Genomic DNA, 15,574 nt, shown 5'->3' with positions numbered 1-15,574 from the left:
GACTACAAATCTACACCATGTGAGCTACAGAGCTTGCTAAGGAAGACAGAGCCTAGCTTTGTTATGATTCAGAAGTTAGAAGCTTAAATTTCTACCTAGCTAAGGAGGCAGGTGGTACAAGGAGTCAATTCAGAACACTTTATAAAATAAAAGCTTAAAAGAAAAAAATCAGATAGTATGACTACTTCTAAATTGTCCAATAGTTGTGTACCAGTATGAATGAGAAACATATTTATACTACTATTGATTGAAACCTCTATATGCATAGCAGTAGCCTTCTTTAACAATATTAAAACAATTCAAATATTAGATAATATGTATTTTTCACTGTACAAATGTAAAAAATTGAATATTCTGTAATTTTATGTTTTTGCAGCCATGAAGAAGTGCACCATTAACTACCATTTCAGATTTTATTTTTTGTGCTTTTAATGGTTAGTAGTTACATAGATTTAGTTCTGCGCTCATTGATACAGCCCCAGGCTCATGCTTCAGAAATGTTAGATTATTAGAACAGTAGAGTGCAATAATCACCACTATAAATTCAATATGTGTTCATTCATATATTGTTTCAAATATGAGTTTTAAGCAAGACCTTAGAAGATGTGTTTTTCACATATAAAATTATGGTGAAATGGACAATGTATAAATATATAAACCAAGAAACTCTTTCTCAAAGTATTTCATCTAAACAAATGTCCATTTCTTCAGATAAAATAAAACTCAACAGAATTTAAAAGATGTTGATGCATAAAGCAGTATGTAAGAAACAAATCAGGTCCGAAAGGAACCTTAGGAATGGACTGCAGGAAGAATTACAACAGGATCTTAAAAATCAGTGCAAAAATTTACTGTTGTATTATGGCTCAGTCTAATAGCTACAGTTGTGCAGATCAGGGTTGATTAAGTCAAAAACTCATTTGTACATATGCTTGTATATACATACATATGTATATGTAAAACATATACATATGTATATATAAAATATGGGAAAGAATCAAACGGATTCTACTGAATTGCAGTCATCCAGAGCTCAAATACACGTAGCATGGAGGATACTATATTTAGCCTTTCTTGGGAGCACAGATTGAATTCTAGAAATATTTCTGCCAACAAGAGGGAGAATAAAGGGCTTATGATCAATGCAAAATACCAGTTTTCGCTCTGTTATTAATTTGCTATGCAGTCTTGGTAGGTCTTTTCATCTGCAAGCTAAACTAATTCTGGTGAAAGCATGAGAGAGAAACATACATGTCTGAATAACATGAAACAAATTTTCCTTTATCTTATATTTTAGGCCTAATTTGACTGGTGCATGGACACATGACTTCCCCCCACCAAATAATCCCTATACCAGGAATATTAAAATATTTCTTACCAGGTAGACAATATTTTGTAAAAGTAAGACAGAGGTCTAAGGCCATGTCTACGCATAAATCTTTCCCCTTCACCCAAACCTTACAGCCTGCTAGGTTATTTCCTGCTCTTGGCTGCTGATGACTGGGTCCCCGCTGTAGATAGTCACACTGCATCCCAAGATCTCTTACATGTCCACATTCTTTCACTTCCTCATTGCCATATCTCTGGCCTAGGCAAACGTAGGCCCTGATAATGATCTTTCCTGATTTATCCAATGCCTTTTCTAAAAGCTAGACCAAGCATCCAGGAACAGATTTGCATAGTCATACCTTAAGAGGATAGAGAAAGAGACATATTTGCCATGCAGTCACCACTTAGTAGACCTTCATTTGTGTTACCTTCAATACCTGAGTAACCAACTATAATCTGTGCAATGAAGTAGAAAGTAGCACCTCCTAATCTAAGCAAATGAATGCCAAGCTTACTAAAATTAGTGCAGAAAGGTCTTTTTCCCTACTGCTTCAAATTTATATAGGATTAGAAGGTTTCTATGTGAAATAAGTGGATGCTACGACAACTCAAAAAGTCCTTATACATAAGGCTCATTGGTTTATCCAATAGGAAGCTTGCAACTTAACACTTCTGTCCAGGAATGCTTTACAGAGTGTAACTGCAAGCTGTGAAACGAATTTTCTTGTGCCTGACTTTTCCAAATTACTTTATAGTGTAACTTACAGGTCTTTAATACCAAATTTCCTATTTCCTTTAATGTCAACAACATTCAAATTTCTGCTGGAACTGTTTGGGGCCTTTTTCAAGTCATGGTGCAAACTTTCTGAATTTATCATCTTTAACCAAAGTAAATCATCTACTACATTATTACCCAGTCCTGACTCAGCACAAACATAGGAAGCTAAAATTCAGATTTTGGTGCGCCACTTTTCTCCCATCAGGATGTTTGGGGAAAATGGCAGTTTGCTGAAAGATGACTTGATAAGTCACTTGCAGTTATATCCATTTTTATTTAAATCATCTCCCAAGTAGGGGAGGGCAGAGAATTATAACTGTCTCCTCATAATACTTTTTTGCTTTACATTTCTGGGCACATCGTTCCACGTTACAGCACATACTTTCACATCTCACACTACCAAATTCCCCTTTATACAGCTTTTATCAGTTCTCAACTGGTTACGAATGTCCAGCCTTACCCTGCTTAGCCTTACTACCTTTCACATGAAGATTTTTACACATGAAGGTCTGCTACTTATGTATGTTATGTTCAGTTATTTATGTACAGATCCTGCATCTGATTTTTATCCCTTAAATTAGGGTTTTCACAATATGATTTCAACCAGCAGATTTACCCAGCTAATTGTCCTGGTTACTTCCTAAGTAATTCCTCTTGTGTACAGAATCTTCTTTGTATTTCCATTTGCAAGTGGGATTCCCAGGCCTCTTCTGATTGCTTATATACTGACCCAGAACCAGGAGCGGCTCTTTTTCAAAGGGGGATTTCTTACCTGCATTGAGCAATATCCACTCCTGCTCACTAGGTGGTGGTACTCTGACTTCTGCTGCACTGAAGCCCATTGAGTCCATAAGAGAGGATGGAAAGGAACAGCTTGACACTTAGAGATTCTGTTCTTCCTGACACGAACATGCCTTAAAGTCAAGTGGTAGACAGGCAATTTTAATTTAAGATGCTCACATAATGTCACTAACACATGCTATGCCAGCAGATTCTAGCATAGCCTCTTCCATTTTTCTTTTGTCCTGACATTACTGCTGACAAATTTTAAATGCTGAACTCTGGGGCAGTTCTAGATAAATCATATACATACTCATACAGAGCAACTATGACACATCAAACTCATTGTGTTCACAATAGTGAGCCATTCTATGCACATAAAGATTAACTGCAGAGGACCAGTGTTGGATCTGCTTCAAATAGGCTGTTTATCTGCACACACAGTAACAGTTTTGCTGGAGGACCAGCTGTCTGGGCTGCCAAGCATCTGGAAAAGAAACCAGATTTCACAGAAATACAGGAAAAGCTTCATCCTGTCTTATACAGGATCTTGGCAATTCTATTTGATACGTAACAATGAGCATCTATATGATGACTACCAGTTCTTCTTAAATGCAAGGGATTTTCCATTGAACTTCTTCCAGAAGTTCAGTCTGAATTCTGAATTAATAAATTCATGATGTAGTGTTGTACTTCAGCTTCCATACGCATGCCGAAATGGATAGCATAGCAGGTTGATCTGGCTGTAACTGAATATTGTTTGTTGAGCATCGTTCTGTCTTTGGAGATATAAGCAAAACAAAGGTTTTTGCGTTGAAGATGTGCCAAAGAAACTTCAAAAGGCTGGAGCAGCTCCCCTGATTCCCAGACTCCTCCAGAGTTGCTGCTATTTATTATGATCACTTTCATTTAGGCTTGATTAACACCAGTAATCCCTATTCTTAGGAGGTTTGGGCCTTGCCGCTGTCCTTGCTTGAGCGCGTGTGTCAGGCAGAAGGCAATACCAACCGCCAACGGTCAACCACCCACCGCCAACGGCCCGGCGCGAGCGCCGAGGGGAGCCGCGGCGGCGGCGGGGCGGGGCGGGGCGCCTCACGCCCTCGCGCCGCCGCCGGAGGGGGCAGAGCGCCGCGCCAACGGCAGGAGAAAGCGGGAGGCAGAAGCGGAGGGGGAAGTTGGTGGAAGTCCCCACACGTTATTAAAAATAAATAAAAAAGATTTACAAAGCTGGCTGGATAATATGTGATTTCTTCGGGTAAGAGAACGGTTGAAAGCTACGTTTGGAGGCTGGTTTGGGGTTTCTGCTTCCCCCCCCCCCCTTCCTTGTGTGCCTTTACTTAATATCAGTTTGGTTGGTTTGTTTGTTTTTGAAACCGTCCTACTTTCCGTTTATTATAACAGCGTGGAAATCTTCCAGTTTCTAATCCAAAACTAAGACAAGGTGAGTTCCAACATAAAAAGTTAATAAATATCTATATGACCTGTTGGTACAAATTCTTTAGGTACAACTACATGTGCGAACAGTTTTGAATCTTGGATTAACTTCAGCAGATGTAACAATTTTGTTTAATGTGTAACACTTATACTGTATTCTTACCATGCCTCCCAAAAATGTAGAGGTTTTTGCATAAACCTGGCAAACTGAGTTTCGCTTTGCAGCCAGTTGGCAGCGCATTTCATCTCTGTGTGTAATACATTTGAGCTGGAGTTATTCCATCCACCTGTGTAGAAAATGGGAAGAAAAAAAGAAGCTTGTCATTCAGTCTTTTGAGCGCTGCCATGTCCAGCTTTCTTAATAGTGAAACAGCTGCCTGAAATTTAGAAGTAGGAGGGTGTTAAATGAGCAATGCTGGATTGCTCTGCAGCCTTCTGATTTACTCTGGGTGGTTACTCAGCCACTTCCTGGGATTGAAAGTAGTGAGGACATCTTGATTGGACCATTTCATTGTAGCTGTAAAATAAGAAACTCATTTCATCTTTTTTTTTTTTCCAAACCTCTTACTTCCTTTGAAGTTTATTGAAAAAGAAAAAAAAAAATCCAAACCCTAGAAATTTACGACAGTCATCAGTCTGTGTTCCTAACTGTCTGATTTCCTTCCTGATGCTGTCTTGCTATAACGATAGTCTTTTGACATTAAATTTTGCAATTACTTCTCGTTCTTCTCATGGCAACAGTAAATATTGGTCATTTATTCCAAATGCATTTTTAACTGATTGTTTTCAAATGATTCAGCGTCACCTATATTACTGAAGTGTGGAATAAAGATATTTTCTTACAGCTAATGCAACCCTCTGGGCCAAAGGTTTTCTCTCATATATACTAGTGAAATCTCATTAATGAGTAAAACTAAGAGTACTACCTCTTCTAACTTCCCCTTTCTCTCCACCAAAGTAGTTTTAGTGACTTTTATTCTCCAAGCAAGCTTCCCACATGACCTCTAGGAAAATAAGGGATGAGTCAACATCTGAAAACTCGATCCCTTGAACCATATTAATTTTGTTGAAGGCTCTTATATTGATCACAATGCATTCATTCGGAGAAGAAAATAAGCTATGCAGACTTTCTGTAAGCAAACAATTAAAACTAACACTAAAAACTTCCTCAAAACAAAAAACAACTCTTTCCCCAACTTTTTCCCTCTCTCCCTCCCCCCTTCCCCCTGCCAAAACCCCAGGCAAATTAAATTGTGTTGAGAATGCCAGAAGGCTCAAGAAAAGAATCTTCCGTCGTGATATTTTTAGTCAGAATTTATTATTTTTCAGAAACAAAGAAAATTAAGGCTACTAGGCAAATTGAACTTAACTTGATGCTTTCCCAGCCCTGGTTAATCAGAAGTAACTGCAGATTCTTCATTTCATTCTGTGTGCAACAGGCAAGATAAAGACATGGACTGAGATAACAAAGGAGTCGGAAGGTAATTTGGCCCCCTCTGTGCCTCCTGTATGGAAGATGCCTGGTGGGGAAATGCCAAGAAATGCTTGGCAGCCCAATCTCTGAATCAAATAAAAAGCTATGTCATCACAGGGAAACCTTCTCTGGGAAATGGGAAAGCTCTTAGCATATTTTCACAAAGGAAATGCCGCACAGAAGAAAATCTTAGAATTTTTTTTTCTTAATGTAAGCTATTCAACATAAGCATTTTAAAAGTCCATTTTTAAACTAACTTTTCATTAGATGATTTGTATTACATCAGCTCAACCATTATCTTTATAATTTACACTCTCTTAGCAGTCCTTTTCATTGTGTTTTCATCAAAAAGTGAAAATTTATGCGATGAGACTATTCCTATAATCACATTTGGCCTTAAATCTTGAAAATATGATTCACAGTCATTGAATTTTGGAGAAGACTGATTGCGGCAAGCTACTTTGTCAGTGAAATAGTGCTCATTCATATGCCAGGGTCAGATAGAGAACTTCTGGTCTCTAGGACAGCCAGCCAACCCCTTTTACCTGTATGAGAAATATGTTATGGTATGACATCTAATAACCTTTCATAGTACTTGACTACTTGTATGAGCAGAAAAAAATTCAGAGGTGCCTCTTCCTTTCTTTCTCCTTCCCGCCATACTTATTTCACACTCTCAAAAAACTGTTTATGACATTATCCTATTTTTAATGTATGTACTGCCATATTCTCATTAATAAAAATATCCACTTTCAGACATCTCCTCAATAGCCATAACTATAATTTTACTGGGAGAAATCAAATAGAGTAATAAAAAATCATTCCACTAAATTAATTTTACAGATGTTTTGTTGGATGTTTTAATGGGACATTTTTATTAATGAGAGTATCACAGTATTTAAAATGAAGCATTGAATACAAAAGAGTTCAATTACAGCTGTTAAAGAACAGCTACAATGATTGACACTGAAATAGTGCTATCATTCACCATAGTGGGCTGGTTTGGGGGGCTTTTTGCTCTCCAAAGGTGGTATAGTGATTTTTGGTATAATGCCAAAAATACCTCTTGAGTTCTGGTTTAGTTCTCAGAGTAAAATACCTAAATGCTTCTCTGAAACAGCCTGCCATGTGATCCTTGCTAAATTCTGAGTTAATTTATACTCTGAGCTGATTCATTGTGTGTATCTACACAAATCCTTTTATAGTGAGGAAAAGAACATCAGTTATGGCTATAAGAAATTAGCTAATATTAGCACAGTGTGAGGAAATTGTTTAGAAAAGACAGAGACAAGTATAGCAGTGGAATCACTAGAATTTATGCCTGTTACCATTTTGGAATTCTACTTGTGAGTGTGATCATCTTCCCCCCTTTTCACTAGTGGAACATAAATTGGAAAACACCACATTCATAACAGAATAGTTGTTAAGTTCAAGGTTCTAGTCTGATCTGTTTGAATACCCTGACTATGCTTGTATATTAGCATTTGTTGCATATTAGCATTTTTTTTCTGTTAGGTATACCCTTAATTCTGAATTTCTTGGATTTACAACTCCTAGTGAGAAGAAAATTGCAAGATGTTTATACATTTTTATCTCTAGGTTACTCAGCTTTACTCGTAAGCTCCACTGATCTTACCATGCTCCTTTTCCCGTATGCTTGCCTGCGAGGCTGCTTCAGAGTTTCTGCTTAGACGAATTTGACTGGTAGTTCCTATTCCAGCCACATTTTCAAAACAAAGCAGTCCTGCCACAGCTGTGGGCCTGCTAAAGGGCCTGGCCAGGGCCTAGCTCTGGCTTGGGGAGGTCCCATGGGAGCAGGGGTCACAGCATGGGTCCAAAAGGCCTGGCTGGGAGCCGGGCAGAGCTGGGCACCCCCAGCATGGCCCAGGGCTGAGGGCACCCAAGGCAGCTCTTGGTGCTCAGTGGTTGCCAGCTTTCAGTTTAAGGAGCTCTTTGGAAGTGTGCCTTATGTGACAGTCATGTCATACACCATTTTTGGAGCTCTGCTTTCTTTACAGCAGCATTCAGTATTTGTTCATCAGCTGTGCAAGGCTAGTTCCCATCCCTGTCTAATTGCTGTAGATAAGTTGCTCATTAATGCTAAAAATAAGACTCTCTGCTTTAATATTTGTTCTGCAGTATCTTCAACCCTGTTGACTAACAGATAACAAATTCCTTCTGAATTACTAAATATTAGCTACTGTCAACTCTCTTTATTTCTCTTATCTTGTCTTTTTATATTTTCTAATGGGGAAATATGTTTTGATCTCTTGAATCACGTTAGAATGAGTCAATAGCTTTGTCATGTTTTACCAAATTTTTAAATAACGATTCTTGGTATTATTCGCTCCTTTTGGTATCTCTTTCATTATTTTCATACTTCAGAGTAGCTCATTACGCAGCAATTCTGAAATCTCACCTCTCTTTCTCAGTGTTAGGTAATATTCCTTTTGTTTTCAGCTTGTGACTGTGGAAAGTACAAGACAAGTTGCATTTCAGTCCTCTTCTTCCTGACTGCTGCTTTCCGTTTGTTTTTCAGATCTTCACTTTTTCTCTTTTGATTTTTTTTTTATACTGAATTAGGTGGTGCTAAACAACTTTATCCTTATTCCATGCTTCATTTTGCATGTTAATAGGTTGAAAGCAGTGAGGTGGTACATGGCTCTCTCCACTGTGAGTTCTCATTCCATGAGCCACATTAGTGGCATTCTTTGTCAGCAATGTGAAATAATCTCTAATTTGTTGGGGGGGGGGGGGGAGTTGCTTTTTGTTTTGTTTGTTTGGTTGGTTTTTGTATGCTGCAAACTAAATGCATATGGCTTAGTTCTAATGCATTTTCCATATCCAGTGCAAGCTGTTTGTCAGCTGATGTTTGCCATCCAGTAACTGGCCATGGAAATTGGACTTCCTAGCTGTCCCTATACGGAATTTCTATACAGTTGAGGTTTACCTTATTCGGTTCAAATCTCCTAGAAATTCAGAGTTTCTGATACCACAGCCTACCTTGAAGGTGTTATCCAAGGGTTTTCTCTCTCTGATAGAGCCTGAAACAGTATCTCAGTTTCTGCAGACAATAAAGAAGGCATTTCTCCTGAATATACTTCATGGCAAAACTCAGTTTCTGCCTTCCATCTGTGAAACTTTAATTTGCTTCAAACTCAGCTCTGTTACAGTAACCCCTTCTTACAGAGCTGCTCTTCATTTGACAGCAAGAATACCAATCCACAGTTCTTTGATCCATAAAACTCATATCAATAAAAAAAAAAAAAAGAAGGGAAAAAAAAAAGGAACTTAACCACAGTAAAGATGCAAGACAGGAATAGGAAAAAGAAAAAGGGTTTCAATTTTGCAATACAATCAAGAGCACCTGTGCTGGAATTCATTAACTCCATTGAGGAGGCAGCTGCATATTTGCAACATCCTGATGAGGCAGGGGGAAAAAAAAAAGGAGAAAGGATGACTGACTACAGATTGGAAAACATAATAAAACATTTAAAGTGCCTCATTTTCTTACTCAGGCATTTGATTAACCTGTTTCCCTTTTAGAACTGCTGATTTCCTTATCTTTCTGTGTATATAAATATGTTTGTATAGTTCATTTTTATAGGTATCTTCATTATAAATACAAAAGAACTCTGGAATAATGTTTTCCAAATAGTATGGTTTATCCTAGTGGTGCTGTAAAGTTAAATACTTGACGTGATGCTGAATGCCTTTTTTAGGTAAGTTATTCATTTATGAGAGACATTCTGATTATCGACCAGCCTGGCCATACTAGTCCATCTTCCCGATTCATATACTTGTTTTAACTAAGGGACATTAGGTGGAACTTGACCTCCCTGGCTTCTTTTGGCCTCTGCTAACAGAGATCATGTAGGGTATTTTCAGGCTCTTTTTGATTATTTAAAGTGGAAATCCTGAAAATAGCTGACCACAAATGTCTCCTATATGTAGTGTCTCTAATGCTTCATCAGATTACACTGAATTATTTTCATGTGCTCACGTCACCTAAGGGATTAGGCGTGAGAAATCTGGAGTTGAACAATTGCCTCTGCAAAGCTGGAACAACATAAAGTTCCCACAAACTTATTTCTTCAAGTTTGGCAAGGAAGATAGATGCATGCTATTAGTCTCCTAAGCTTCAGTGAGATTTTTCAGTAATGTCTTCTTAAATGGAAAACTTCAGCAAGTGTCCGTTTTGCTCTGAGTTATTTTGTCTTTCACTAGGGTGTTATGTTATAGGATAGAAGCAGGAAGAACTTGTAGTATTTGGTCGGCGTGTTTGTCTGCATACGTGTAGAATCATACTTTGTATTATGATTTGTGGTATTGTTTTTACCTTTTTGAGGCAAATTTGTCTAACTTGAATACCTTATCTATTCCACTTGGAGTGGAAAATAAGAGAATATACACATCAAGAATTCCTGGTGGATGCCACATACATATCTCTTCTATGCCAATGTGTGCCAGAAATAATTTGACAGAACCCACTCAGTTGACATTGGATCTATATAACTGAGAATAAAAGTAGGATCTGACCTCTTTTCCTTAGTCTCCCTGATAAGGTCATGTTTAGTAATATACTGCTGTCCAAACAAGAGTTGTAAAACAGAGACAAAAGAATAAGAGAGAAGGAGAATGATTGAAAACAAGCATTGAAATACTACTGAACAAAGCTTTTCCTTAAAAAGAGAGAATACCTCTTCTCAACATTTCTTAAAATTGTTCTCCTACTCATGACTTCCTTTGCTCATTACTACTTCGTTAAAAAAATACTTTTTTTATCCTTTTGAGACCTTTATCCTTTTTATCCTTTATTCCTCATACATTTATTTTAAAGAGACTCATGTTACTGATGTGGCTTTAACAGCACTTTTGAGGTCAAACACCTCATTAGATAGGCTCTTTCCCTGGAAAGCATTTATTACATGAGTTGTCTTACTAAGGCAAATATAGCACTAAACAAACGAACAGGTAGCAGCAAATTTGAGAATAAATGGAGGAGGAACACACAAAATCCATGAAGCATTTGTTACATGATGACTATGACAAAACTAACATAACTGACACAATTCCATGTCTCAAACAACTTATTTCATCCAAATTACTCTGCAGACATGATGTAGCTGGAAAATGTCTTCATGTGTTGTACCCAAAAAGGGATTTTAGGGGATGCCTAGGGCATGTTAAGAAAGCATGTGCAGGCACCAGTGACGTGATGTCACTGAGCTAGTACACCTGCTTATTAAGTCCAAATGGGGAAACCTGGGATCTAAAAGCAACAAACCTGCATTAGTCTGACACTGTACCATGTTAGTCTGATGCTGTACCTCAGCTGGCAGGCCCTGTCTTTCTCTGAGGCTAATTAGCATGATCACAATTATGTTGTTTCCAGTTTCAGAGCAAGCTCAGTCAGCTCTAATTTAGATGTCTAATTGTACAGCCATATGGGTATGTACTTCGTGATATGTCACCTATTTTTGCTCAATATTTTCAGTTGTTAACCCTCTTGGGGTACTTGGTATATAAACAAAGTCAGCCCTTCCTTAAGTTAAATAAGACATCCCTCCTTGATATCAAAGACAGAACACCTGCACAGCTTCTCAGCCTGTCTGATTCAATCATAGGTCTCCTCTATCTTAGATGAATTTGCTTCTCCTACATAAAAGCTCTAATTAGTAGGATATAGACACAGGCGTACACACATTTTGTCTCTTTTGGTTTCTTGTCTGCCTGAGGATCTTCATGTCTGAGCATGTAAGGCCACCATAAGAAATGTAATAAACTTTACTCATCCATAATATGTAATTACCAAGTTCTATGAAAGGGTGATTGTTCTCAAGAAAGCTTTCTCCTGAAATATTTGATGCATAAGTAGGATCTAATTAGGATTCTAGTATTAACCTTGAGAGTCAAAATTGCCTCTGTCCAACAAACAAGATTACTGTGTCGCATAAAATACTGTTATATTGCAGGTATCACAATTATTTACTAATAACCTATTAAAAGACACTATTCACAACAGCTTTTTGTTTTTGTTGGTAACACCAGAACCTTTGATCTTCAACTTTAGCTTTGTTAGCAGTCAGATTGCATGACCCTGTGGTCCCTAACAAAATATTTGCAAAAGAATACATTTGCTTTCCAAGAAGTTTGCTCAGCAAAGGCTCTTCTACAGGCCATTCTGTCATCAGCTAAGAGAGCAGCTTTTCTCATTAATTAGTAACTGACTAAACACTAACAAAAACAGATAGAAACAAATTGAGTAAAGTTACTAGGCTGACCACAGAAATCTGCATTTGGACCTCTGCTTTTCAAGTTTAAGATAGTCAAAGCCACAGTTGACTATGAAGGGTTGCAGGAAGATCTCACAACACTGAATAACAGTGATAAAATAGTAGATAAAATTCAAAGTGAACTGAAGGCATATGGAGAAAATAACTTAAATGAAATGCACACAGTGATGGCTCAGAATAATCTATCGATACTCAGGAAGGTGGTTTTGAAGTCATGGATCATTCTCTGAAAATTATCCTTAAACTTATGCACGGGATATTAGAAGCCCTGTGCAATTTTGGTACCTCCAAAAGTCCACTTAAAAAGGACTAAACAGAAGTAGAAAAGATAGAGAGAGAAAAGCAATAAGGGTGGCCAAAGGGCTAGAATGAGATTGATATGGGGGAAAACAGGTATATTAGGATTCTTCAACTTGGAAAAGAGGTGAAGAAAGGTATGAGTGATATGGAGAAGGTGAATAGGGAATAATTATTCCTCCCTTAACACAGAAACTGTCAGGCACCTTATTAAATTACCAGGTACCTCATTTAAAACAAACAAAGGAAATTTTTTTTGTCATCTACCACATAACTACATAGTAGAACCATCTGTCATAATACTCTGTATTGTGTAAAATATACATGAGTTTAAAAAAAAGAAAACTTAGTGAAAACTTTGTTGTATGAAGCATAGCTCTAACAACTGTTACTTTGTTGTGTTTCAGGTTACGTTCATCCATAATCTCATCCTCAGACGTGTTCAACCTAGTTTTAGCCCAAAGGAGATTATAGTCACCACTGAAATGTTCATTCTGTGTCTCAAATCTGTCAAGGACTGCATTCACTGCTTTGAAAAAATCAATTTCATGCATAAATTTAAAAAAATTTATCTTGGAGGAAACAATTGCACGCTAGCAGTCTCTTCGGGCTGCCTTTAAATCTTATTCTCCAACAGGCCTAAGACCCTTAAGAAAGCCTCATCTGCTGTTCCTTCTCTCCAGAATGTCAGGCATGTTAATGGGCTTGTCAGTAGATATCAAACTGGGACCATTAGTCTTGTGTGTAATTTTCATTCATTTTATACCGAATTATGCATGCAAACACTAGCATTATATTTAAAAGACTAAGTTTGCAATGTCAAGGATTTATAACTTAAGAAATGCCAAATGCTCCTTGTGTAACCTCCACTGGTCTCTCTCAGTATGCGTTGTAATAGTCTCGATTACATAGTTGCATATCATTTTTTCCACAGAAATCTGTTGCCAGGATTGTGATACGACATGCGATTTCTTAGGCTTAAAAATATAAAACAATAAAAAATACTATATTCACAACAAATTCCATCATGTGGCGTTTTCAGGATACATCACTAGCATTGCAGTCTTCAGATTCCTGCTCTTCCTGGCCAAACATCTGGGACTTGAACTAAGGGCTGCTCTGGTGCCCGTTCTTATTGTCAGGACTGTCTCCTTAGGGACATTTAGTACGGAATTATAATTGCAGGTCAATCATCTATGAAGGGATGGATATGTTCAGTGAGAATGGAATTTTTACCAATTGCAGCTCCTAAATACTAGGAAACATCTGTTGAAGGCTGACTTTCAAAATGAACTCATTTGAACAAACAGTTATGAAATAGCAAAAGGCATATCCCTGACACCAGCGTGACTCCATGCTAAACCTCATCTGTCTGCTGTAAAGCCAATGTGGTGGTCAGAGTCATATTTTGACATTGTCAAGACCAAAAATGTTTTTTCCAACATTTACCTTTTTCAGCCCTAGCATATAAAGCTTGGCACTTTTCTCATCCTTGGGAGTGAGGAAAGAAAAAAATAAAGCCTTTCCCTTAATTATTTTTCTTATTAAATGCTTTTTTAAATGGATCCTCCATCGTCTACAGGTTCTGTGTGGGCTGCACTGCAAAAGTTCACCGCTCCATGCATTTTCTTCTGAAGAAGCTTTACTTGTCAGATTTTATTACTTAATTAATTGTCTGTAAACACAAGTATTAAGTTCTGAAAAACTTTTTATGGGGAGATGAGACAATAGAGGGGCATTTATCTGAATTAAGGAGTTTTAATAAGTGGCATTGGGATGAAGAGAGACAAAATGCCATCTAGTGAAGGCACTGTTAAAATAAAGAAAAGCTTAAGATCATCTTATTGAAGAATAGTTCAACAGTATCAGTTCCTAGATTTGTGTGAAAATGACCAGTGTTTTAATAATACCATGTCTCATTTTATACATTGAGCCAATTATTATAATTATCCAGATCTATGAGCACCCCATAAATTTCTGTGGCTGTTTTAGAAAAATATACACATTTTAATACATTTTATTTTTACAAGCAAATGTTTACAAGTGAAACAAGGTTAAGCTGTGCTAGAAGTATCATGGTTATTCTATAAGAGACACCGTTCCTTCTGAGATACCAACCCCGCAGTGTGGCACGTCTCATAGAACGTAGCTTGTGAGCCACTACGTGGGACTGAACTGCTTGAAGTCAACAATCAGTCCATACACTTTTCAGAAAAGTAAAGGAAATTACATTGGACTCTTCCACCCCTCGCTATCCTACCCTCTCTCAGCTTCATCTGGTTTCAACAGATTCTAGCACCACATACTGCACAGAATGTAGACCTCTGAACCATTAACGCACTGAAACATTGCTTTTAGGATATAGTTCAGTGGTAAACAAAAACCTTTCTAAAGAAATTTTTAAAAATGCTCCAATTAGTGGTTATGAGGCAATCATTCAGGGTAATCTGAGGTACATCATTAAACCACCAGGCAAATCAAAATCAAAGACTACCTTTTGATTTTCAAGTGCTAAGGAATGAAAAAGTATTCCTGAGACTTGTAAAATACAGTAAACAAAAATATTTTTCATCTACAGACTTAAAATAATTGTAAATACATGCACTGTTATAGAAATAGTCTTTTCAGAGGGAAACTGAAAGAAAATATTGAGCTAGAGTGTTTCTCTTGCTCACCCTGGGCTGCTTGTTGTTGTTTCATGACACTTAACGACTCTGCCTCACCGTAAGATTTTTTCTCCTGTGCTTTCTAACGATAATGATTATTTCTACCCCTTCATCTATAAGGAGATGGAAAGACACTTCAGTTTCACAGTCTGAGTTTTGTGAACACCACTTCATTGTGGAAAGTGCTTCATTTACAACAGGCTGAGGAAGTCAGTTCGTTGTTTGTTATTTATTGAACTGCTACCAATGTGCTCTGCATTAAATAGGACACACAACTGAGCCCTTCCCAAACAGTTTATTACTGGAATAGTCAATGTATGTCTGTTTATAAATACATACTCCTTATGATACATACGTGAACCTGCCAACAGCAGAATTAATATGACAAAAACTGCCTGTATGCAAAGTCCTTTCCAGATCTTTCTAACAATCACATTTCTTGAAATTCCAGAATTGAACCAGGCCCCCTGAGCTACCAGGTATTTCTTGTTTCTTAAGATACATTTGATAACTTGATATC

Source organism: Struthio camelus, chromosome 5, assembly GCF_040807025.1.
Source record: "Struthio camelus isolate bStrCam1 chromosome 5, bStrCam1.hap1, whole genome shotgun sequence".
NCBI classification, from domain to species: domain Eukaryota; kingdom Metazoa; phylum Chordata; class Aves; order Struthioniformes; family Struthionidae; genus Struthio; species Struthio camelus.
Note: the sequence above shows the minus strand (reverse complement) of the source record.